The sequence below is a fragment of the Dendrobates tinctorius genome, unplaced genomic scaffold, assembly GCF_039654945.1.
Source record: "Dendrobates tinctorius isolate UK_male_01 unplaced genomic scaffold, ASM3965494v1 ptg000184l, whole genome shotgun sequence".
Taxonomy (NCBI): Eukaryota; Metazoa; Chordata; class Amphibia; order Anura; family Dendrobatidae; genus Dendrobates; species Dendrobates tinctorius.
Window position 1 is genome coordinate 19,049,793 of NW_027361851.1, and position 22,713 is coordinate 19,072,505.

Sequence of the window (22,713 nt, forward strand, 5' to 3'; positions counted from 1 at the left end):
GCAGAAATGTTACCATTTCTTGTGATTAAAAACTTGTCACACCACCCCAAAAAAGTCAATAAATAACATTTTTTATATGCGTTCTTTTCGTCTGCATTAATTTTTAAACCTCCATTTATTTTGTTTGGATATTAGAAATGTTAGATTTCTCACAAATGCGGTGATGCACCACATTTCTTCAGAAACTACTGTTTGGCCACACAGCAGGGCTTTGAAAGGAAGAGCCCTATTTGGGTTTTGCAATGCAGATTTTGCAGGAATACCTTGCAGATGAAATTTGCAGAGTACCAAAACAGCAGAAAACCTCCCAAAGTGACCACATTTTAGAAATTATTTTGCACAATGAGTTAATCAACACCTGCAATTACTATTGTCAGCCTATAGGTGTTTTCACTCTGAACCATCCAGCATTGCAAGTATGCCAGTTTAGTGCCCAGCTTTTGCTTGCAGAGACAAGCAACCCATACATTTTTAAGTGGGCTCTACTCACTGGAGCATTGTCAAATATGTAGATGCTTTGTCTCACCATTAAAGTAGAAACCTCCTATATTTCAAATTAAAGATGACGGACCTGTGTGGAGCTTGTGTTTTTTGCCTTTTTGACTTTGTCCACAGCATATTTTTTAAGGACATTTGTCTCAGTAATGCCTCAGTGTTTCAAAGTCAAACAAGCTGACTATAATCATTCAGCTAGTGTCTGATAAGTGCTGACTGTTTCAGCTATCAGGTTACCTTTTAATCCTCTTACAGCTAAGTCAATCTGAAATAAAACAAAATAGAGGAAAAATTACTAAAAAACATTCATGTGTTCAAAAGGAAAAAGTTACCGTTTCTCAAATTTTTAACATTTTGTTTTCTGTAGATAGTTAAGATTTTTAGGCCTTTTGATCATGATCAGTCCATGTGCTTTGTTTAATATCTCCTTAAAATGTAAACGGTGAAGAAAAAGCATTTTGCCGAAACCCGGGATCTTTAGATCTTCAGTCTAACGCTCTCCCAACTGAGCTATTTCGGCCATATCTATACATTTTCTGGTGGGTTTGACACTCTGCAAATGTCAAGTGTCACACCTGGAGGGATATATTATAATTTTTCATTTGACTGTTTTTTGAAGCATGATTTCTATTTGAAACGCCTTCCATTTTGCTGCACATATTTAATAACATTCATTAACTATTTGTGAATGAGTAGAAAAAGACAGCAATTTTGCCATTGAATTTTTACATTTTCAGTTTGTCTCCATGCACCAGTATAATTCTGACCCCGTGCTTCTAGAATAGGTCATGGTCGCACATAAAACACAATTTGCATGCATAATGTTACATCAAGTTTTATTTTTTATGAGATGCAAACAATTGGAGCAAAAAAGAGACAAAAATTTAGAGAAAATATTTTATTGATTGTTAATGTTAAAAGTGAGACCATTTGTCCCAAAATGTGCTGAAACATGTCAGAATGACATGGGCATTTCACATTTTTTAAACTATGATTAGCTACTTGTTATGTTTTTGTTTATTAAGTATCGTTATGGTCTATTGATGTATGAGGTGAAAACTATGAAAGTAGACTTACCAGCAAATCCGTTTCTAGATATATTTCATGACAGCACTGTAGAAGGTTGATTCCCTACCCTAATAGGGACAGAGAACACAAAGAGGTGAAATAGTCCCTCCTCATTGACTGTCCAAAGGATTTTTCTAGTGCCAAAAGAACAACAGACATACGCACAAAAAATCTGTTTGATGTTCCTAGAGTTCTTTTTTGAGAGGATAAATTCAGATTCACTCCAAAGACTCTCAGGAAATTTTTCAAAACCACATTACTAAGTTTTGTTTGACCTCATCTAATCAATAAATGAAGAAAAAAGTTTCTTGAAATTAAAAGTTGATGTCAGAGGTGGGATTTGAACCACTTGTAAACGGTGAAGAAAAAGCATTTTGCCGAAACCCGGGATTGGACCAGGGACCTTTAGATCTTCAGTCTAACGCTCTCCCAACTGCGCTATTTCGGCCATATCTATACATTTTCTGGGGGGTTTGACTCTCTGCAAATGTCAAGTGTCACACCTGGAGGGATATATTATAATTTTTCATTTGACTGTTTTTTGAAGCATGATTTCTATTTGAAACACCTTCCATTTTGCTGTACATATTTAATAACATTCATTAACTATTTGTGAATGAGTAGAAAAAGACAGCAATTTTGCCATTGAATTTTTACATTTTCAGTTTGTCTCCATGCACCAGTATAATTCTGACCCTGTGCTTCTAGAATAGGTCATGGTCGCACATAAAACACAATTTGCATGCATAATGTTACATCAAGTTTTATTTTTTATGAGATGCAAACAATTGGAGCAAAATAGAGACAAAAATTTAGAGAAAATATTTTATTGATTGTTAATGTTAAAAGTGATACCATTTGTCCCAAAATGTGCTGAAACATGTCAGAATGACATGGGCATTTCACATTTTTTAAACTATGATTACCTACTTGTTAAGTTTTTGTTTATTAAGTATCGTTATGGTCTATTGATGTATGAGGTGAAAACTATGAAAGTAGACTTACCAGCAAATCCGTTTCTAGATATATTTCATGACAGCACTGTAGAAGGTTGATTCCCTACCCTAATAGGGACAGAGAACACACAGAGGTGAAATAGTCCCTCCTCATTGACTGTCCAAAGGATTTTTCTAGTGCCAAAAGAACAACAGACATATGCACAAAAAATCTGTTTGATGTTCCTAGAGTTCTTTTTTGAGAGGACAAATTCAGATTCACTCCAAAGACTCTCAGGAAATTTTTCAAAACCACATTACTAAGTTTTGTTTGACCTCATCTAATCAATAAATGAAGAAAAAAGTTTCTTGAAATTAAAAGTTGATGTCAGAGGTGGGATTTGAGCCACTTGTAAACGGTGAAGAAAAAGCATTTTGCCGAAACCCGGGATTGGACCAGGGACCTTTAGATCTTCAGTCTAACGCTCTCCCAACTGAGCTATTTCGGCCATATCTATACATTTTCTGGGGGGTTTGACACTCTGCAAATGTCAAGTGTCACACCTGGAGGGATATATTATAATTTTTCATTTGACTGTTTTTTGAAGCATGATTTCTATTTGAAACGCCTTCCATTTTGCTGTACATATTTAATAACATTCATTAACTATTTGTGAATTAGTAGAAAAAGACAGCAATTTTGCCATTGAAGTTTTACATTTTCAGTTTGTCTCCATGCACCAGTATAATTCTGACCCTGTGCTTCTAGAATAGGTCATGGTCGCACATAAAACACAATTTGCATGCATAATGTTACATCAAGATTTATTTTTTATGAGATGCAAACAATTGGAGCAAAATAGAGACAAAAATTTAGAGAAAATATTTTATTGATTGTTAATGTTAAAAGTGAGACCATTTGTCCCAAAATGTGCTGAAACATGTCAGAATGACATGGGCATTTCACATTTTTTAAACTATGATTAACTACTTGTTAAGTTTTTGTTTATTAAGTATCGTTATGGTCTATTGATGTATGAGGTGAAAACTATGAAAGTAGACTTACCAGCAAATCCGTTTCTAGATATATTTCATGACAGCACTGTAGAAGGTTGATTCCCTACCCTAATAGGGACAGAGAACACAAAGAGGTGAAATAGTCCCTCCTCATTGACTGTCCAAAGGATTTTTCTAGTGCCAAAAGAACAACAGACATACGCACAAAAAATCTGTTTGATGTTCCTAGAGTTCTTTTTTGAGAGGATAAATTCAGATTCACTCCAAAGACTCTCAGGAAATTTTTCAAAACCACATTACTAAGTTTTGTTTGACCTCATCTAATCAATAAATGAAGAAAAAAGTTTCTTGAAATTAAAAGTTGATGTCAGAGGTGGGATTTGAACCACTTGTAAACGGTGAAGAAAAAGCATTTTGCCGAAACCCGGGATTGGACCAGGGACCTTTAGATCTTCAGTCTAACGCTCTCCCAACGGCGCTATTTCGGCCATATCTATACATTTTCTGGGGGGTTTGACACTCTGCAAATGTCAAGTGTCACACCTGGAGGGATATATTATAATTTTTCATTTGACTGTTTTTTGAAGCATGATTTCTATTTGAAACACCTTCCATTTTGCTGTACATATTTAATAACATTCATTAACTATTTGTGAATGAGTAGAAAAAGACAGCAATTTTGCCATTGAATTTTTACATTTTCAGTTTGTCTCCATGCACCAGTATAATTCTGACCCTGTGCTTCTAGAATAGGTCATGGTCGCACATAAAACACAATTTGCATGCATAATGTTACATCAAGTTTTATTTTTTATGAGATGCAAACAATTGGAGCAAAATAGAGACAAAAATTTAGAGAAAATATTTTATTGATTGTTAATGTTAAAAGTGAGACCATTTGTCCCAAAATGTGCTGAAACATGTCAGAATGACATGGGCATTTCACATTTTTTAAACTATGATTACCTACTTGTTAAGTTTTTGTTTATTAAGTATCGTTATGGTCTATTGATGTATGAGGTGAAAACTATGAAAGTAGACTTACCAGCAAATCCGTTTCTAGATATATTTCATGACAGCACTGTAGAAGGTTGATTCCCTACCCTAATAGGGACAGAGAACACACAGAGGTGAAATAGTCCCTCCTCATTGACTGTCCAAAGGATTTTTCTAGTGCCAAAAGAACAACAGACATATGCACAAAAAATCTGTTTGATGTTCCTAGAGTTCTTTTTTGAGAGGACAAATTCAGATTCACTCCAAAGACTCTCAGGAAATTTTTCAAAACCACATTACTAAGTTTTGTTTGACCTCATCTAATCAATAAATGAAGAAAAAAGTTTCTTGAAATTAAAAGTTGATGTCAGAGGTGGGATTTGAGCCACTTGTAAACGGTGAAGAAAAAGCATTTTGCCAAAACCCGGGATTGGACCAGGGACCTTTAGATATTCAGTCTAACGCTCTCCCAACTGAGCTATTTCGGCCATATCTATACATTTTCTGGGGGGTTTGACACTCTGCAAATGTCAAGTGTCACACCTGGAGGGATATATTATAATTTTTCATTTGACTGTTTTTTGAAGCATGATTTCTATTTGAAACGCCTTCCATTTTGCTGTACATATTTAATAACATTCATTAACTATTTGTGAATTAGTAGAAAAAGACAGCAATTTTGCCATTGAAGTTTTACATTTTCAGTTTGTCTCCATGCACCAGTATAATTCTGACCCTGTGCTTCTAGAATAGGTCATGGTCGCACATAAAACACAATTTGCATGCATAATGTTACATCAAGATTTATTTTTTATGAGATGCAAACAATTGGAGCAAAATAGAGACAAAAATTTAGAGAAAATATTTTATTGATTGTTAATGTTAAAAGTGAGACCATTTGTCCCAAAATGTGCTGAAACATGTCAGAATGACATGGGCATTTCACATTTTTTAAACTATGATTAACTACTTGTTAAGTTTTTGTTTATTAAGTATCGTTATGGTCTATTGATGTATGAGGTGAAAACTATGAAAGTAGACTTACCAGCAAATCCGTTTCTAGATATATTTCATGACAGCACTGTAGAAGGTTGATTCCCTACCCTAATAGGGACAGAGAACACAAAGAGGTGAAATAGTCCCTCCTCATTGACTGTCCAAAGGATTTTTCTAGTGCCAAAAGAACAACAGACATACGCACAAAAAATCTGTTTGATGTTCCTAGAGTTCTTTTTTGAGAGGATAAATTCAGATTCACTCCAAAGACTCTCAGGAAATTTTTCAAAACCACATTACTAAGTTTTGTTTGACCTCATCTAATCAATAAATGAAGAAAAAAGTTTCTTGAAATTAAAAGTTGATGTCAGAGGTGGGATTTGAACCACTTGTAAACGGTGAAGAAAAAGCATTTTGCCGAAACCCGGGATTGGACCAGGGACCTTTAGATCTTCAGTCTAACGCTCTCCCAACTGCGCTATTTCGGCCATATCTATACATTTTCTGGGGGGTTTGACACTCTGCAAATGTCAAGTGTCACACCTGGAGGGATATATTATAATTTTTCATTTGACTGTTTTTTGAAGCATGATTTCTATTTGAAACACCTTCCATTTTGCTGTACATATTTAATAACATTCATTAACTATTTGTGAATGAGTAGAAAAAGACAGCAATTTTGCCATTGAATTTTTACATTTTCAGTTTGTCTCCATGCACCAGTATAATTCTGACCCTGTGCTTCTAGAATAGGTCATGGTCGCACATAAAACACAATTTGCATGCATAATGTTACATCAAGTTTTATTTTTTATGAGATGCAAACAATTGGAGCAAAATAGAGACAAAAATTTAGAGAAAATATTTTATTGATTGTTAATGTTAAAAGTGAGACCATTTGTCCCAAAATGTGCTGAAACATGTCAGAATGACATGGGCATTTCACATTTTTTAAACTATGATTACCTACTTGTTAAGTTTTTGTTTATTAAGTATCGTTATGGTCTATTGATGTATGAGGTGAAAACTATGAAAGTAGACTTACCAGCAAATCCGTTTCTAGATATATTTCATGACAGCACTGTAGAAGGTTGATTCCCTACCCTAATAGGGACAGAGAACACACAGAGGTGAAATAGTCCCTCCTCATTGACTGTCCAAAGGATTTTTCTAGTGCCAAAAGAACAACAGACATATGCACAAAAAATCTGTTTGATGTTCCTAGAGTTCTTTTTTGAGAGGACAAATTCAGATTCACTCCAAAGACTCTCAGGAAATTTTTCAAAACCACATTACTAAGTTTTGTTTGACCTCATCTAATCAATAAATGAAGAAAAAAGTTTCTTGAAATTAAAAGTTGATGTCAGAGGTGGGATTTGAGCCACTTGTAAACGGTGAAGAAAAAGCATTTTGCCGAAACCCGGGATTGGACCAGGGACCTTTAGATATTCAGTCTAACGCTCTCCCAACTGAGCTATTTCGGCCATATCTATACATTTTCTGGGGGGTTTGACACTCTGCAAATGTCAAGTGTCACACCTGGAGGGATATATTATAATTTTTCATTTGACTGTTTTTTGAAGCATGATTTCTATTTGAAACGCCTTCCATTTTGCTGTACATATTTAATAACATTCATTAACTATTTGTGAATTAGTAGAAAAAGACAGCAATTTTGCCATTGAAGTTTTACATTTTCAGTTTGTCTCCATGCACCAGTATAATTCTGACCCTGTGCTTCTAGAATAGGTCATGGTCGCACATAAAACACAAATTGCATGCATAATGTTACATCAAGATTTATTTTTTATGAGATGCAAACAATTGGAGCAAAATAGAGACAAAAATTTAGAGAAAATATTTTATTGATTGTTAATGTTAAAAGTGAGACCATTTGTCCCAAAATGTGCTGAAACATGTCAGAATGACATGGGCATTTCACATTTTTTAAACTATGATTAACTACTTGTTAAGTTTTTGTTTATTAAGTATCGTTATGGTCTATTGATGTATGAGGTGAAAACTATGAAAGTAGACTTACCAGCAAATCCATTTCTAGATATATTTCATGACAGCACTGTAGAAGGTTGATTCCCTACCCTAATAGGGACAGAGAACACAAAGAGGTGAAATAGTCTCTCCTCATTGACTGTCCAAAGGATTTTTCTAGTGCCAAAAGAACAACAGACATATGCACAAAAAATCTGTTTGATGTTCCTAGAGTTCTTTTTTGAGAGGACAAATTCAGATTCACTCCAAAGACTCTCAGGAAATTTTTCAAAACCACATTACTAAGTTTTGTTTGACCTCATCTAATCAATAAATGAAGATAAAGTTTCTTGAAATTAAATGTTGATGTCAGAAGTGGGAGAAGTAGGAGTCTGCGACCTGAACGCAGCGCCTTAGACCGCTCGGCCATCCTGACTTCGATATGCAATTGGAACTTAACTCCTTCCATGCTAGTCAGCAGAAATGTTACCATTTCTTGTGATTAAAAACTTGTCACACCACCCCAAAAAAGTCAATAAATAACATTTTTTATATGCGTACTTTTCGTCTGCATTAATTTTTAAACCTCCATTTATTTTGTTTGGATATTAGAAATGTTAGATTTCTCACAAATGCGGTGATGCACCACATTTCTTCAGAAACTACTGTTTGGCCACACAGCAGGGCTTTGAAAGGAAGAGCCCTATTTGGGTTTTGCAATGCAGATTTTGCAGGAATACCTTGCAGATGAAATTTGCAGAGTACCAAAACAGCAGAAAACCTCCCAAAGTGACCACATTTTAGAAATAATTTTGCACAATGAGTTAATCAACACCTGCAATTACTATTGTCAGCCTATAGGTGTTTTCACTCTGAACCATCCAGCATTGCAAGTATGCCAGTTTAGTGCCCAGCTTTTGCTTGCAGAGACAAGCAACCCATACATTTTTAAGTGGGCTCTACTCACTGGAGCAATGTCAAATATGTAGATGCTTTGTCTCACCATTAAAGTAGAAACCTCCTATATTTCAAATTAAAGATGACGGACCTTTGTGGAGCTTGTGTTTTTTGCCTTTTTGACTTTGTCCACAGCATATTTTTTAAGGACATTTGTCTCAGTAATGCCTCAGTGTTTCAAAGTCAAACAAGCTGACTATAATCATTCAGCTAGTGTCTGATAAGTGCTGTCTGTTTCAGCTATCAGGTTACCTTTTAATCCTCTTACAGCTAAGTCAATCTGAAATAAAACAAAATAGAGGAAAAATTACTAAAAAACATTCATGTGTTCAAAAGGAAAAAGTTACCGTTTCTCAAATTTTTAACATTTTGTTTTCTGTAGATAGTTAAGATTTTTAGGCCTTTTGATCATGATCAGTCCATGTGCTTTGTTTAATATCTCCTTAAAATGTAAACGGTGAAGAAAAAGCATTTTGCCGAAACCCGGGATTGGACCAGGGACCTTTAGATCTTCAGTCTAACGCTTTCACAACTGAGCTATTTCGGCCATATCTATACATTTTCTGGTGGGTTTGACACTCTGCAAATGTCAAGTGTCACACCTGGAGGGATATATTATAATTTTTCATTTGACTGTTTTTTGAAGCATGATTTCTATTTGAAACGCCTTCCATTTTGCTGCACATATTTAATAACATTCATTAACTATTTGTGAATGAGTAGAAAAAGACAGCAATTTTGCCATTGAATTTTTACATTTTCAGTTTGTCTCCATGCACCAGTATAATTCTGACCCCGTGCTTCTAGAATAGGTCATGGTCGCACATAAAACACAATTTGCATGCATAATGTTACATCAAGTTTTATTTTTTATGATATGCAAACAATTGGAGCAAAAAAGAGACAAAAATTTAGAGAAAATATTTTATTGATTGTTAAAAGTGAGACCATTTGTCCCAAAATGTGCTGAAACATGTCAGAATGACATGGGCATTTCACATTTTTTAAACTATGATTACCTACTTGTTAAGTTTTTGTTTATTAAGTATCGTTATGGTCTATTGATGTATGAGGTGAAAACTATGAAAGTAGACTTACCAGCAAATCCGTTTCTAGATATATTTCATGACAGCACTGTAGAAGGTTGATTCCCTACCCTAATAGGGACAGAGAACACAAAGAGGTGAAATAGTCCCTCCTCATTGACTGTCCAAAGGATTTTTCTAGTGCCAAATGAACAACAGACATATGCACAAAAAATCTGTTTGATGTTCCTAGAGTTCTTTTTTGAGAGGACAAATTCAGATTCACTCCAAAGACTCTCAGGAAATTTTTCAAAACCACATTACTAAGTTTTGTTTGACCTCATCTAATCAATAAATGAAGATAAAGTTTCTTGAAATTAAATGTTGATGTCAGAAGTGGGATTGGAACCCAAGCCTCTAGGGGAGACTGCGACCTGAACGCAGCGCCTTAGACCGCTCGCCTTAGACCGCTTCGATATGCAATTGGAACTTAACTCCTTCCATGCTAGTCAGCAGAAATGTTACCATTCCTTGTGATTAAAAACTTGTCACACACCCCAAAAAAGTCAATAAATAACATTTTTTATATGCGTACTTTTCGTCTGCATTAATTTTTAAACCTCCATTTATTTTGTTTGGATATTAGAAATGTTAGATTTCTCACAAATGCGGTGATGCACCACATTTCTTCAGAAACTACTGTTTGGCCACACAGCAGGGCTTTGAAAGGAAGAGCCCTATTTGGGTTTTGCAATGCAGATTTTGCAGGAATACCTTGCAGATGAAATTTGCAGAGTACCAAAACAGCAGAAAACCTCCCAAAGTGATCACATTTTAGAAATTATTTTGCACAATGAGTTAATCAACACCTGCAATTACTATTGTCAGCCTATAGGTGTTTTCACTCTGAACCATCCAGCATTGCAAGTATGCCAGTTTAGTGCCCAGCTTTTGCTTGCAGAGACAAGCAACCCATACATTTTTAAGTGGGCTCTACTCACTGGAGCAATGTCAAATATGTAGATGCTTTGTCTCACCATTAAAGTAGAAACCTCCTATATTTCAAATTAAAGATGATGGACCTGTGTTCAGCTTGTGTTTTTTGCCTTTTTGACTTTGTCCACAGCATATTTTTTAAGGACATTTGTCTCAGTAATGCCTCAGTGTTTCAAAGTCAAACAAGCTGACTATAATCATTCAGCTAGTGTCTGATAAGTGCTGTCTGTTTCAGCTATCAGGTTACCTTTTAATCCTCTTACAGCTAAGTCAATCTGAAATAAAACAAAATAGAGGAAAAATTACTAAAAAACATTCATGTGTTCAAAAGGAAAAAGTTACCGTTTCTCAAATTTTTAACATTTTGTTTTCTGTAGATAGTTAAGATTTTTAGGCCTTTTGATCATTATCAGTCCATGTGCTTTGTTTAATATCTCCTTAAAATGTAAACGGTGAAGAAAAAGCATTTTGCCGAAACCCGGGATTGGACCAGGGACCTTTAGATCTTCAGTCTAACACTCTCCCAACTGAGCTATTTCGGCCATTTCTATACATTTTCTGGGGGGTTTGACACTCTGCAAATGTCAAGTGTCACACCTGGAGGGATATATTATAATTTTTCATTTGACTGTTTTTTGAAGCATGATTTCTATTTGAAACGCCTTCCATTTTGCTGTACATATTTAATAACATTCATTAACTATTTGTGAATGAGTAGAAAAAGACAGCAATTTTGCCATTGAATTTTTACATTTTCAGTTTGTCTCCATGCACCAGTATAATTCTGACCCTGTGCTTCTAGAATAGGTCATGGTCGCACATAAAACACAATTTGCATGCATAATGTTACATCAAGTTTTATTTTTTATGAGATGCAAACAATTGGAGCAAAAAAGAGACAAAAATTTAGAGAAAATATTTTATTGATTGTTAAAAGTGAGACCATTTGTCCCAAAATGTGCTGAAACATGTCAGAATGACATGGGCATTTCACATTTTTTAAACTATGATTACCTACTTGTTAAGTTTTTGTTTATTAAGTATCGTTATGGTCTATTGATGTATGAGGTGAAAACTATGAAAGTAGACTTACCAGCAAATCCGTTTCTAGATATATTTCATGACAGCACTGTAGAAGGTTGATTCCCTACCCTAATAGGGACAGAGAACACAAAGAGGTGAAATAGTCCCTCCTCATTGACTGTCCAAAGGATTTTTCTAGTGCCAAAAGAACAACAGACATATGCACAAAAAATCTGTTTGATGTTCCTAGAGTTCTTTTTTGAGAGGACAAATTCAGATTCACTCCAAAGACTCTCAGGAAATTTTTCAAAAACCACATTACTAAGTTTTGTTTGACCTCATCTAATCAATAAATGAAGATAAAGTTTCTTGAAATTAAATGTTGATGTCAGAAGTGGGATTTGAACCCACGCATCCAGGGGAGACTGCGACCTGAACGCAGCGCCTTAGACCGCTCGGTATTAGACCGCTCGCCTTAGACCGCTTCAATATGCAATTGGAACTTAACTCCTTCCATGCTAGTCAGCAGAAATGTTACCATTCCTTGTGATTAAAAACTTGTCACACCACCCCAAAAAAGTCAATAAATAACATTTTTTATATGCGTACTTTTGGTCTGCATTAATTTTTAAACCTCCATTTATTTTGTTTGGATATTAGAAATGTTAGATTTCTCACAAATGCGGTGATGCACCACATTTCTTCAGAAACTACTGTTTGGCCACACAGCAGGACTTTGAAAGGAAGAGCCCTATTTGGGTTTTGCAATGCAGATTTTGCAGGAATACCTTGCAGATGAAATTTGCAGAGTACCAAAACAGCAGAAAACCTCCCAAAGTGACCACATTTTAGAAATTATTTTGCACAATGAGTTAATCAACACCTGCAATTACTATTGTCAGCCTATAGGTGTTTTTACTCTGAACCATCCAGCATTGCAAGTATGCCAGTTTAGTGCCCAGCTTTTGCTTGCAGAGACAAGCAACCCATACATTTTTAAGTGGGCTCTACTCACTGGAGCAATGTCAAATATGTAGATGCTTTGTCTCACCATTAAAGTAGAAACCTCCTATATTTCAAATTAAAGATGACGGACCTGTGTTCAGCTTGTGTTTTTTGCCTTTTTGACTTTGTCCACAGCATATTTTTTAAGGACATTTGTCTCAGTAATGCCTCAGTGTTTCAAAGTCAAACAAGCTGACTATAATCATTCAGCTAGTGTCTGATAAGTGCTGTCTGTTTCAGCTATCAGGTTACCTTTTAATCCTCTTACAGCTAAGTCAATCTGAAATAAAACAAAATAGAGGAAAAATTACTAAAAAACATTCATGTGTTCAAAAGGAAAAAGTTACCGTTTCTCAAATTTTTAACATTTTGTTTTCTGTAGATAGTTAAGATTTTAAGGCCTTTTGATCATGATCAGTCCATGTGCTTTGTTTAATATCTCCTTAAAATGTAAATGGTGAAGAAAAAGCATTTTGCCGAAACCCGGGATTGGACCAGGGACCTTTAGATCTTCAGTCTAACGCTCTCCCAACTGAGCTATTTCTGCCTTATCTATACATTTTCGGGGGGGTTTGACACTCTGCAAATGTCAAGTGTCACACCTGGAGGGATATATTATAATTTTTCATTTGACTGTTTTTTGAAACATGATTTCTATTTGAAACGCCTTCCATTTTGCTGTACATATTTAATAACATTCATTAACTATTTGTGAATGAGTAGAAAAAGACAGCAATTTTGCCATTGAATTTTTACATTTTCAGTTTGTCTCCATGCACCAGTATAATTCTGACCCTGTGCTTCTAGAATAGGTCATGGTCGCACATAAAACACAATTTGCATGCATAATGTTACATCAAGTTTTATTTTTTATGAGATGCAAACAATTGGAGCTAAAAAGAGACAAAAATTTAGAGAAAATATTTTATTGATTGTTAATGTTAAAAGTGAGACCATTTGTCCCAAAATGTGCTGAAACATGTCAGAATGACATGGGCATTTCACATTTTTTAAACTATGATTACCTACTTGTTAAGTTTTTGTTTATTAAGTATCGTTATGGTCTATTGATGTATGAGGTGAAAACTATGAAAGTAGACTTACCAGCAAATCCGTTTCTAGATATATTTCATGACAGCACTGTAGAAGGTTGATTCCCTACCCTAATAGGGACAGAGAACACAAAGAGGTGAAATAGTCCCTCCTCATTGACTGTCCAAAGGATTTTTCTAGTGCCAAAAGAACAACAGACATATGCACAAAAAATCTGTTTGATGTTCCTAGAGTTCTTTTTTGAGAGGACAAATTCAGATTCACTCCAAAGACTCTCAGGAAATTTTTCAAAACCACATTACTAAGTTTTGTTTGACCTCATCTAATCAATAAATGAAGATAAAGTTTATTGAAATTAAATGTTGATGTCAGAAGTGGGATTTGAACCCACGCCTCCAGGGGAGACTGCGACCTGAACGCAGCGCCTTAGACTGCTCTGTATTAGACCGCTCGCCTTAGACCGCTTCGATATGCAATTGGAACTTAACTCCTTCCATGCTAGTCAGCAGAAATGTTACCATTCCTTGTGATTAAAAACTTGTCACACCACCCCAAAAAAGTCAATAAATAACATTTTTTATATGCGTACTTTTCGTCTGCATTAATTTTTAAACCTCCATTTATTTTGTTTGGATATTAGAAATGTTAGATTTCTCACAAATGCGGTGATGCACCACATTTCTTCAGAAACTACTGTTTGGCCACACAGCAGGGCTTTGAAAGGAAGAGCCCTATTTGGGTTTTGCAATGCAGATTTTGCAGGAATACCTTGCAGATGAAATTTGCAGAGTACCAAAACAGCAGAAAACCTCCCAAAGTGACCACATTTTAGAAATTATTTGCACAATGAGTTAATCAACACCTGCAATTACTATTGTCAGCCTATAGGTGTTTTCACTCTGAACCATCCAGCATTGCAAGTATGCCAGTTTAGTGGCCAGCTTTTGCTTGCAGAGACAAGCAACCCATACATTTTTAAGTGGGCTCTACTCACTGGAGCAATGTCAAATATGTAGATGCTTTGTCTCACCATTAAAGTAGAAACCTCCTATATTTCAAATTAAAGATGACGGACCTGTGTTCAGCTTGTGTTTTTTGCCTTTTTGACTTTGTCCACAGCATATTTTTTAAGGACATTTGTCTCAGTAATGTCTCAGTGTTTCAAAGTCAAACAAGCTGACTATAATCATTCAGCTAGTGTCTGATAAGTGCTGTCTGTTTCAGCTATCAGGTTACCTTTTAATCCTCTTACAGCTAAGTCAATCTGAAATAAAACAAAATAGAGGAAAAATTACTAAAAAACATTCATGTGTTCAAAAGGAAAAAGTTACCGTTTCTCAAATTTTTAACATTTTGTTTTCTGTAGATAGTTAAGATTTTTAGGCCTTTTGATCATGATCAGTCCATGTGCTTTGTTTAATATCTCCTTAAAATGTAAACGGTGAAGAAAAAGCATTTTGCCGAAACCCGGGATTGGACCAGGGACCTTTAGATCTTCAGTCTAACGCTCTCCCAACTGAGATATTTCTGCCATATCTATACATTTTCTGGGGGGTTTGACACTCTGCAAATGTCAAGTGTCACACCTGGAGGGATATATTATAATTTTTCATTTGACTGTTTTTTGAAGCATGATTTCTATTTGAAACGCCTTCCATTTTGCTGTACATATTTAATAACATTCATTAACTATTTGTGAATGAGTAGAAAAAGACAGCAATTTTGCCATTGAATTTTTACATTTTCAGTTTGTCTCCATGCACCAGTATAATTCTGACCCTGTGCTTCTAGAATAGGTCATGGTCGCACATAAAACACAATTTGCATGCATAATGTTACATCAAGTTTTATTTTTTATGAGATGCAAACAATTGGAGCAAAAAAGAGACAAAAATTTAGAGAAAATATTTTATTGATTGTTAAAAGTGAGACCATTTGTCCCAAAATGTGCTGAAACATGTCAGAATGACATGGGCATTTCACATTTTTTAAACTATGATTACCTACTTGTTAAGTTTTTGTTTATTAAGTATCGTTATGGTCTATTGATGTATGAGGTGAAAACTATGAAAGTAGACTTACCAGCAAATCCGTTTCTAGATATATTTCATGACAGCACTGTAGAAGGTTGATTCCCTACCCTAATAGGGACAGAGAACACAAAGAGGTGAAATAGTCCCTCCTCATTGACTGTCCAAAGGATTTTTCTAGTGCCAAAAGAACAACAGACATATGCACAAAAAATCTGTTTGATGTTCCTAGAGTTCTTTTTTGAGAGGACAAATTCAGATTCACTCCAAAGACTCTCAGGAAATTTTTCAAAACCACATTACTAAGTTTTGTTTGACCTCATCTAATCAATAAATGAAGATAAAGTTTCTTGAAATTAAATGTCAGAAGTGGGATTTGAACCCACGCCTCGAGGGGAGACTGCGACCTGAACGCAGCACCTTAGACCGCTCGGTATTAGACCGCTCGCCTTAGACCGCTTCGATATGCAATTGGAACTTAACTCCTTCCATGCTAGACAGCAGAAATGTTACCATTCCTTGTGATTAAAAACTTGTCACACCACCCCAAAAAAGTCAATAAATAACATTTTTTATATGCGTACTTTTCGTCTGCATTAATTTTTAAACCTCCATTTATTTTGTTTGGATATTAGAAATGTTAGATTTCTCACAAATGCGGTGATGCACCACATTTCTTCAGAAACTACTGTTTGGCCACTCAGCTGGGCTTTGAAAGGAAGAGCCCTATTTGGGTTTTGCAATGCAGATTTTGCAGGAATACCTTGCAGATGAAATTTGCAGAGTACCAAAACAGCAGAAAACCTCCCAAAGTGACCACATTTTAGAAATTATTTTGCACAATGAGTTAATCAACACCTGCAATTACTATTGTCAGCCTATAGGTGTTTTCACTCTGAACCATCCAGCATTGCAAGTATGCCAGTTTAGTGCCCAGCTTTTGCTTGCAGAGACAAGCAACCCATACATTTTTAAGTGGGCTCTACTCACTGGAGCAATGTCAAATATGTAGATGCTTTGTCTCACCATTAAAGTAGAAACCTCCTATATTTCAAATTAAAGATGACGGACCTGTGTGGAGCTTGTGTTTTTTGCCTTTTTGACTTTGTCCACAGCATATTTTTTAAGGACATTTGTCTCAGTAATGCCTCAGTGTTTCAAAGTCAAACAAGCTGACTATAATCATTCAGCTAGTGTCTGATAAGTGCTGACTGTTTCAGTTATCAGGTTACCTTTTAATCCTCTTACAGCTAAGTCAATCTGAAATAAAACAAAATAGAAGAAAAATTACTAAAAAACATTCATGTGTTCAAAAGGAAAAAGTTACCGTTTCTCAAATTTTTAACATTTTGTTTTCTGTAGATAGTTAAGATTTTTAGGCCTTTTGATCATGATCAGTCCATGTGCTTTGTTTAATATCTCCTTAAAATGTAAACGGTGAAGAAAAAGCATTTTGCCGAAACCCGGGACCTTTAGATCTTCAGTCTAACGCTCTCCCAACTGAGCTATTTCGGCCTTATCTATACATTTTCTGGGGGGTTTGACACTCTGCAAATGTCAAGTGTCACACCTGGAGGGATATATTATAATTTTTCATTTGACTGTTTTTTGAAGCATGATTTCTATTTGAAACGCCTTCCATTTTGCTGTACATATTTAATAACATTCATTAACTATTTGTGAATGAGTAGAAAAAGACAGCAATTTTGCCATTGAATTTTTACATTTTCAGTTTGTCTCCATGCACCAGTATAATTCTGACCCTGTGCTTCTAGAATAGGTCATGGTCGCACATAAAACACAATTTGCATGCATAATGTTACATCAAGTTTTATTTTTTATGAGATGCAAACAATTGGAGCAAAAAAGAGACAAAAATTTAGAGAAAATATTTTATTGATTGTTAATGTTAAAAGTGAGACCATTTGTCCCAAAATGTGCTGAAACATGTCAGAATGACATGGGCATTTCACATTTTTTAAACTATGATTACCTACTTGTTAAGTTTTTGTTTATTAAGTATCGTTATGGTCTATTGATGTATGAGGTGAAAACTATGAAAGTAGACTTACCAGCAAATCCGTTTCTAGATATATTTCATGACAGCGCTGTAGAAGGTTGATTCCCTACCCTAATAGGGACAGAGAACACAAAGAGGTGAAATAGTCCCTCCTCATTGACTGTCCAAAGGATTTTTCTAGTGCCAAAAGAACAACAGACATATGCACAAAAAATCTGTTTGATGTTCCTAGAGTTCTTTTTTGAGAGGACAAATTCAGATTCACTCCAAAGACTCTCAGGAAATTTTTCAAAACCACATTACTAAGTTTTGTTTGACCTCATCTAATCAATAAATGAAGATAAAGTTTCTTGAAATTAAATATTGATGTCAGAAGTGGGATTTGAACCCACGCCTCCAGGGGAGACTGCGACCTGAACGCAGCGCCTTAGAACGCTCGGTATTAGACCGCTCGCCTTAGACAGCTTCGATATGCAATTGGAACTTAACTCCTTCCATGCTAGTCAGCAGAAATGTTACCATTCCTTGTGATTAAAAACTTGTCACACCACCCCAAAAAAGTCAATAAATAACATTTTTTATATGCGTACTTTTCGTCTGCATTAATTTTTAAACCTCCATTTATTTTGTTTGGATATTAGAAATGTTAGATTTCTCACAAATGCGGTGATGCACCACATTTCTTCAGAAACTACTGTTTGGCCACACAGCAGGGCTTTGAAAGGAAGAGCCCTATTTGGGTTTTGCAATGCAGATTTTGCAGGAATACCTTGCAGATGAAATTTGCAGAGTACCAAAACAGCAGAAAACCTCCCAAAGTGACCACATTTTAGAAATTATTTTGCACAATGAGTTAATCAACACCTGCAATTACTATTGTCAGCCTATAGGTGTTTTCACTCTGAACCATCCAGCATTGCAAGTATGCCAGTTTAGTGCCCAGCTTTTGCTTGCAGAGACAAGCAACCCATACATTTTTAAGTGGGCTCTACTCACTGGAGCAATGTCAAATATGTAGATACTTTGTCTCACCATTAAAGTAGAAACCTCCTATATTTCAAATTAAAGATGACGGACCTGTGTTCAACTTGTGTTTTTTGCCTTTTTGACTTTGTCCACAGCATATTTTTTAAGGACATTTGTCTCAGTAATGCCTCAGTGTTTCAAAGTCAAACAAGCTGACTATAATCATTCAGCTAGTGTCTGATAAGTGCTGTCTGTTTCAGCTATCAGGTTACCTTTTAATCCTCTTACAGCTAAGTCAATCTGAAATAAAACAAAATAGAGGAAAAATTACTAAAAAACATTCATGTGTTCAAAAGGAAAAAGTTACCGTTTCTCAAATTTTTAACATTTTGTTTTCTGTAGATAGTTAAGATTTTTAGGCCTTTTGATCATGATCAGTCCATGTGCTTTGTTTAATATCTCCTTAAAATGTAAACGGTGAAGAAAAAGCATTTTGCCGAAACCCGGGATTGGACCAGGGACCTTTAGATCTTCAGTCTAACGCTCTCCCAACTGAGATATTTCTGCCATATCTATACATTTTCTCGGGGGTTTGACACTCTGCAAATGTCAAGTGTCATACCTGGAGGGATATATTATAATTTTTCATTTGACTGTTTTTTGAAGCATGATTTCTATTTGAAACGCCTTCCATTTTGCTGTACATATTTAATAACATTCATTAACTATTTGTGAATGAGTAGAAAAAGACAGCAATTTTGCCATTGAATTTTTACATTTTCAGTTTGTCTCCATGCACCAGTATAATTCTGACCCTGTGCTTCTAGAATAGGTCATGGTCGCACATAAAACACAATTTGCATGCATAATGTTACATCAAGTTTTATTTTTTATGAGATGCAAACAATTGGAGCAAAAAAGAGACAAAAATTTAGAGAAAATATTTTATTGATTGTTAAAAGTGAGACCATTTGTCCCAAAATGTGCTGAAACATGTCAGAAGGACATGGGCATTTCACATTTTTTAAACTATGATTACCTACTTGTTAAGTTTTTGTTAATTAAGTATCATTATGGTCTATTGATGTATGAGGTGAAAACTATGAAAGTAGACTTACCAGCAAATCCGTTTCTAGATATATTTCATGACAGCACTGTAGAAGGTTGATTCCCTACCCTAATAGGGACAGAGAACACAAAGAGGTGAAATAGTCCCTCCTCATTGACTGTCCAAAGGATTTTTCTAGTGCCAAAAGAACAACAGACATATGCACAAAAAATCTGTTTGATGTTCCTAGAGTTCTTTTTTGAGAGGACAAATTCAGATTCACTACAAAGACTCTCAGGAAATTTTTCAAAACCACATTACATGAAGATAAAGTTTCTTGAAATTAAATGTTGATTTCAGAAGTGGGATTTGAACCCACGCCTCCAGGGGAAACTGCAACCTAAACGCAGCGCCTTAGACCACTCGGCCATCCTGACTTGGAAATGCAATTGGAACTTAACTCCTTCCATGCTAGTCAGCAGAAATGTTACCATTCCTTGTGATTAAAAACTTGTCACACCACCCCAAAAAAGTCAATAAATAACATTTTTTATATGCGTACTTTTCGTCTGCATTAATTTTTAAACCTCCATTTATTTTGTTTGGATATTAGAAATGTTAGATTTCTCACAAATGCGGTGATGCACCACATTTCTTCAGAAACTACTGTTTGGCCACACAGCAGGGCTTTGAAAGGAAGAGCCCTATTTGGGTTTTGCAATGCAGATTTTGCAGGAATACCTTGCAGATGAAATTTGCAGAGTACCAAAACAGCAGAAAACCTCCCAAAGTGACCACATTTTAGAAATTATTTTGCACAATGAGTTAATCAACACCTGCAATTACTATTGTCAGCCTATAGGTGTTTTCACTCTGAACCATCCAGCATTGCAAGTATGCCAGTTTAGTGCCCAGCTTTTGCTTGCAGAGACAAGCAACCCATACATTTTTAAGTGGGCTCTACTCACTGGAGCAATGTCAAATATGTAGATGCTTTGTCTCACCATTAAAGTAGAAACCTCCTATATTTCAAATTAAAGATGACGGACCTGTGTGGAGCTTGTGTTTTTTGCCTTTTTGACTTTGTCCACAGCATATTTTTTAAGGACATTTGTCTCAGTAATGCCTCAGTGTTTCAAAGTCAAACAAGCTGACTATAATCATTCAGCTAGTGTCTGATAAGTGCTGTCTGTTTCAGCTATCAGGTTACCTTTTAATCCTCTTACAGCTAAGTCAATCTGAAATAAAACAAAATAGAGGAAAAATTACTAAAAAACATTCATGTGTTCAAAAGGAAAAAGTTACCGTTTCTCAAATTTTTAACATTTTGTTTTCTGTAGATAGTTAAGATTTTTAGGCCTTTTGATCATGATCAGTCCATGTGCTTTGTTTAATATCTCCTTAAAATGTAAACGGTGAAGAAAAAGCATTTTGCCGAAACCCGGGATTAGACCAGGGACCTTTAGATCTTCAGTCTAATGCTCTCCCAACTTTGCTATTTCAGCCATATCTATAAATTTTCTGGGGGGTTTGACACTCTGCAAATGTCAAGTGTCACACCTGGAGGGATATATTATAATTTTTCATTTGACTGTTTTTTGAAGCATGATTTCTATTTGAAACGCCTTCCATTTTGCTGTACATATTTAATAACATTCATTAACTATTTGTGAATGAGTAGAAAAAGACAGCAATTTTGCCATTGAATTTTTACATTTTCAGTTTGTCTCCATGCACCAGTATAATTCTGACCCTGTGCTTCTAGAATAGGTCATGGTCGCACATAAAACACAATTTGCATGCATAATGTTACATCAAGTTTTATTTTTTATGAGATGCAAACAATTGGAGCAAAAAAGAGACAAAAATTTAGAGAAAATATTTTATTGATTGTTAAAAGTGAGACCATTTGTCCCAAAATGTGCTGAAACATGTCAGAATGACATGGGCATTTCACATTTTTTAAACTATGATTACCTACTTGTTAAGTTTTTGTTTATTAAATATCGTTATGGTCTATTGATGTATGAGGTGAAAACTATGAAAGTAGACTTACCAGCAAATCCGTTTCTAGATATATTTCATGACAGCACTGTAGAAGGTTGATTCCCTACCCTAATAGGGACAGAGAACACAAAGAGGTGAAATAGTCCCTCCTCATTGACTGTCCAAAGGATTTTTCTAGTGCCAAAAGAACAACAGACATATGGACAAAAATCTGTTTGATGTTCCTAGAGTTCTTTTTTGAGAGGACAAATTCAGATTCACTCCAAAGACTCTCAGGAAATTTTTCAAAACCACATTACATGAAGATAAAATTTCTTGAAATTAAATGTTGATGTCAGAAGTGGGATTTGAACCCACGCCTCCAGGGGAAACTGCAACCTAAACGCAGCGCCTTAGACCACTCTGCCATCTTGACTTCGATATGCAATTGGAACTTAACTCCTTCCATGCTAGTCAGCAGAAATGTTACCATTCCTTGTGATTAAAAACTTGTCACACCACCCCAAAAAAGTCAATAAATAACATTTTTTATATGCGTACTTTTCGTCTGCATTAATTTTTAAACCTCCATTTATTTTGTTTGGATATTAGAAATGTTAGATTTCTCACAAATGCGGTGATGCACCACATTTCTTCAGAAACTACTGTTTGGCCACACAGCAGGGCTTTGAAAGGAAGAGCCCTATTTGGGTTTTGCAATGCAGATTTTGCAGGAATACCTTGCAGATGAAATTTGCAGAGTACCAAAACAGCAGAAAACCTCCCAAAGTGACCACATTTTAGAAATTATTTTGCACAATGAGTTAATCAACACCTGCAATTACTATTGTCAGCCTATAGGTGTTTTCACTCTGAACCATCCAGCATTGCAAGTATGCCAGTTTAGTGCCCAGCTTTTGCTTGCAGAGACAAGCAACCCATACATTTTTAAGTGGGCTCTACTCACTGGAGCAATGTCAAATATGTAGATGCTTTGTCTCACCATTAAAGTAGAAACCTCCTATATTTCAAATTAAAGATGACGGACCTGTGTGGAGCTTGTGTTTTTTGCCTTTTTGACTTTGTCCACAGTATATTTTTTAAGGAC

The 22,713-nt window shown here is 35.4% G+C and overlaps 4 non-coding genes across 4 annotated transcripts; all 4 read right to left on the bottom strand.

The window, feature by feature from the left end:
- Positions 1-2,934: 2,934 nt before the first annotated feature.
- TRNAF-GAA (transfer RNA phenylalanine (anticodon GAA)) lies at positions 2,935-3,007 on the bottom strand. Its single transcript has one exon. It is a non-coding gene; the product is annotated as a tRNA-Phe (tRNA).
- A 7,936-nt stretch (positions 3,008-10,943) lies between these two features.
- Positions 10,944-11,016, bottom strand: TRNAF-GAA (transfer RNA phenylalanine (anticodon GAA)). Its single transcript has one exon. It is a non-coding gene; the product is annotated as a tRNA-Phe (tRNA).
- An 8,957-nt stretch (positions 11,017-19,973) lies between these two features.
- TRNAL-UAG (transfer RNA leucine (anticodon UAG)) lies at positions 19,974-20,056 on the bottom strand. Its single transcript has one exon. It is a non-coding gene; the product is annotated as a tRNA-Leu (tRNA).
- Positions 20,057-21,958: 1,902 nt separating this feature from the next.
- TRNAL-UAG (transfer RNA leucine (anticodon UAG)) lies at positions 21,959-22,041 on the bottom strand. Its single transcript has one exon. It is a non-coding gene; the product is annotated as a tRNA-Leu (tRNA).
- Positions 22,042-22,713: the final 672 nt, after the last annotated feature.